Source organism: Colobus angolensis, unplaced genomic scaffold (genome assembly GCF_000951035.1).
Source record: "Colobus angolensis palliatus isolate OR3802 unplaced genomic scaffold, Cang.pa_1.0 Scaffold287, whole genome shotgun sequence".
Classification (NCBI taxonomy): Eukaryota; Metazoa; Chordata; class Mammalia; order Primates; family Cercopithecidae; genus Colobus; species Colobus angolensis.
The window spans coordinates 3,950,022-3,954,584 of NW_012116121.1; the positions used below are offsets into that span (position 1 = coordinate 3,950,022).

Sequence of the window (4,563 nt, forward strand, 5' to 3'; positions counted from 1 at the left end):
CTTATTGAATATAGCACTGGACATTCTAACCAGTACAATAAGAAAAAGAAATAAAAAGGATATAAATTGGAAAGAAGAAATAAAACTATCCGATTTGCAGATAACATGATGGTCTACATAGACAATCCCAAGAAATCTACCAAAAAAATCCTCCTAGATCTAATAAGGCAGCTCAGTAGGTGGCAGAATACAGATTGACATGTCAAAATTACTCACAGTTCTACATAGTCCACAACACACATGGAAACTGAAAACACAATACCATTTAGAAATGCCCCAAAGAAAATAAAACACTTATATACACTGTAAAAAAACTTCAGATTCAGAATCTGTGCACTGAAAATTATAAAACATTTGATGAAAGAAGTCAAAGAAGACCTAATTACCCATAGAGAGAAAACCTGTGATCATGGATTAGCAAACATAACATAGTAAAACTGTTAATTCTCCCTAAACTCATCTATACGTTTGGAGAAATTTTTATCAAAATTCCAGCAAGGTTTTGTATCCATAAACAAGCTATTCTAAAATTCATATGGAAAGGCCCAGAACCTACAATAGCTAACATAATTTTTATAAAGAATAAAGTGGGAAGAAGTCACTCCACCTGATTAAAGTTGACTATGCAACTACAATAATTGAGAGAGTGTGCTGTTGGCAGAGAGACAGACATAGAGACTAATGGAACAGAATAGAGAACCCAGAAATAGACCCATAGCAATAAGTGGAAACGATTTTTAACAAAGGGGCAAAAGCAAGTTAATGGAAGAAGGATCATCTTTTCAACAAATAGTCCCGGAACCACTGGACATTCATTGGCAAAACCCAAACCAAACCAAATCAAATAAGCCTCAACCTAAACCTCACACTTCATGTAAAAATTAACTCAAAATGGAAAAGAGACTTAAGTGTAAGATGTGAAACTACAAAATTTGTAGGGAACCTCAGGCTAGGTGAAGACTTAGACTTCACACCAAAAATCAAAATCCAAAAAAGGTAAAATTAATAAACTTGAATGCAACAAACTGTAAAACTTTCTGCAAAAGACTCTGTGAAGAGGGTGAAAAAACAAGATAAACTGGTAGAAAATAATCACAGAGTGGTAAGGCCAGTATCAGAAAATATAAAGAATTATGAAAACTCAGTTGTTACAAGCAAACAATTCAATTAAAAAGTGGGCAAAAGACATGAACAGATTTTTCACTAAGGAGGATACACAGATGGCCGTAAGTACATAAAAAGGTCTTGATGTCATTAGCCATCAGGGCAATGCAAATTAAACCATCAGGAGATACCACTACACACTTATTAGAACAGCTAAAATTAAAAAGCAAAAACTAGTGGCAATACCAAATGCCGCCCAGGCTGGGAAGGTCCTGAATCACTCACACACCGTCGGTGGGAATGCAAAATGGTGTAGCCATTCTGGAGAAGAGTTAGCAGTTTCTTACAAAATTAGACATGTGCTACCCATATGACTCAGCAGTTGCACTCCTGGGCATTTATCCCAGAGAAATGAAAACTATGCTCACACAAAAACCTGTACATGAATGTTCACAGCAGCTCTGTTTGCAATAATCAAAACCTGGAAAGAATCCAAGTGCCCTTCCTGGGTGATAGGTTGAACACACTGTGGTTCATCCAGATGGGGGAACACCACTAAGTAATTAAAAAGAAACACCTATGGACATGCTTGCCAACCTGGATGGGTCTCAAGGGAATTGTGTTTAGCGGAAAAATTTCGTCTCGAAAGGTTGCATAGTGTATGATTCCATTTATAGAGCATTCTTAAGGCGACAAAATTATAGAAAATGGGAACCCTACTGTGGTTGCCAGCCTTAGGGAGGGGGAAGGAGGAAGTCAGCTTGGCTATAAAGGGTAGCATTAAGGATCTTGTGATGAAACTGTCCTGGCCTCTGATGTGTTGGTGGTCACGTGGTTCTACACGGGTGATAAAATTACACAGAACTAAGCACGCGTGCACAACACACACGCACACACACACACACAGAGCAGTCTATAAAATGAGTACATGTAAACTGGTGGACTCTGAAATCTGAACAAAGTTAATGGGCTGTATCAATGTTCATTTTCTTGTTGTGGCATTGTACCGTGGTTTTTAAGATATTATTGTTGGGGGAAACTGGTGAAGGGAATTGCATGTGAATCTACAATGATCTCACAACAGGGTTTTACTATATTGCTTCAGTGAATATCCACTGTGTGTGTCTTACGCACACAGACCAGGTTTGCCCTAGAGGAGATACCTAGAAGTGGAATTGTTAGATCTTAGGATACACCCATCTTCAGTTTTTCTAGATCATTCTCTAACATCTTTGTTCCTAATTACATTCTACTCAAACTCATGTGAGGTCTAATTTTTCTGCACTTTCTCTAATATTTGGTATAGTCACAATTTAAATTTTTCCAGTACAGTAAAAGGTAAAAAATCCCTTTTTGACATCTTAGTTTTGAATTCCCTGATTTCCAGAGGGTTAAAGTCCTTTTCGTGTTTTATCAGTGCATCTGGGTTTTCTCTTCAGTCTCATATTTTACTCTTGAGTGGCTTGTTTCAAATTACATCTTAGAACTGTTTCTGTAGTCTAGATCCCGGCCTCACATAAGTCTGTGTCTCCTCATCTTTTAGACATCCACCTATTTTTCACAATGGTGACTCAGACCAATGCAGTGCTGTTCACAGAGTCCAGAACAAAAGAACATTCAGAATGACATTTTTGCGCTTTAATGGCTATTGAGTCTGAGACATTGCTAATAGCTTGGGAACATGCTTTCACGGTTGTCACTGGCACTGCGGGAGATGTTGCTGTGGAAGGCAGCTTCAGCCGGCCGGAGAGATCAGCTGCCCTTCTGGCTGGCCTGTCCTACGGATGTCCCACAAACCTGGCCAGCCCACCTCTGCATAAGCAATTCCTTGCCAGGAGTCTCTAATATGTATCTCTACCTGCTTCTGTTTCTCTGGATGAAGCCTGTCCACTACAGGTTTTGACAGAGATTTAAAATCTCCTCTGGAGACGATTCCAGCGGCTCGCCTGGCATTTCTGCTCAGCTGGCATCAGGGCCTGTGGGGTGAGAGCACTCTTCCCTTACACAGCTCCAGAGCTTCCTTCAGGGGTTCCAATGGGCCAAGAGAAGTGTCTTACTACTTAATGGCCACTTATTTAAAATTATCCCAAGAGTAATTAGAGGCCAGGCATGGTGGCTCATGCCTGTAATCCTAGCACTTTGGGAGGCCGAGGTGGGCAAATCACTTGAGATCAGGAGTTTGAGACCAGCCTGGCAAACATGGTGAGGCCCCATCTCTACTAAAACAAAAACAAAAACAAACAAACAAAAAACCCAAAAATGAGCCAGGCATGGTGGTGTGCCCCTGTAGTCCCAGCTACTGGGGAGGCTGAGGCAGGAGAATCTCTTGGACCCAGGAGGTGGAGGTTGCAGTGAGCCGAGATTGCACCACTACACTCCAGCCTGGGCGACAGAGCAAGACTCTATCAAAAAAAAAGAAAAGGAGTAATTAGAATATTTTTTCTTTTTTATTGATAACTAAGAAAGCTAAGGAGAGGATGATGAACAAAGACGGATGCCAGTGGCCTTATGGTCAAATCATTCTTGAAGGGAAACGTGTGTGGGACATCTCTGGGTACACTCACTCATCATTAGGGGTGGAATTTTAAAAGGAGGAACGAGGAACACCTTTGCAAGCCATCCTTTTCACCATGGCGGTGCAGAGCAGCATTTAGGCGCTGGTGCAGACTCCCTGGACTGAATCCTGCCTCTTCTCATGTGCCCTTAGAATAACTTAACCTCTCTGAGCCTTGTTTCCTCATCAGTAAAAAATGAAGATATGAATATGATGGTGACATCCAATGAGGGCATCCCAGGGCCGTCCCGACTGTTATCCGAGGTGACAAACCACTCTCAAAAGAGAGTCTGGCAATGTGCAAGTGGTCGATAAACACTCCCTGGGCACAGAAAAGGCACAGAGGCAGCTGCTAACCTTAAGCATGTCATATTTTTAAAGAACTTGGAGGAGGATTAAAAGTCAAACAAAATAACTTACAATTAACATTGACAAATTCAGGCAGTAATAGAAACACCACAAGAAAGTTTGGCCTTTTTTTTTTTTTTTTTCCCCAGTGTTTGGGGGCTACCTTTAATCAGTGCACACAGCTAGGACCGCCACTGACCAAACTCAAACCCCATGTCTCAAATCGTGGAGGAACCATGAGCTACCAGGTGTAAAACAAACGACGTCTTACACTTTCTTATCTCTGGGCAAAAATTGTGACACTTTTGGAGGATTTTCAAAGAGGATTGAACAAAACAGCTTTGTTTAACCCGGAGTTAGCAGAAGTGGTTGTTTCAGAACAGTTAACTCCTTGGGAGTTACTCCAGCATTTACAACAGTTTTTAACTGGGTTCTTTCCCCTCAGATTTCACCAAAAACAAAACAAAACCCTAAAAAACAAAAGACACACACACACACACACCCCTCTGCCGCGGTGCCCTTTCCCCTACAAAACCCTAAAAAACAAAAGACACACA

At 41.0% G+C, this 4,563-nt stretch overlaps 1 protein-coding gene across 2 annotated transcripts in view; it reads right to left on the reverse strand.

The window, feature by feature from the left end:
* Positions 1-4,563, reverse strand: part of MBP (myelin basic protein) — a 157,988-nt gene that overhangs the window by 148,971 nt on the left and 4,454 nt on the right. The gene's annotated exons all lie outside the window — the stretch shown is intronic.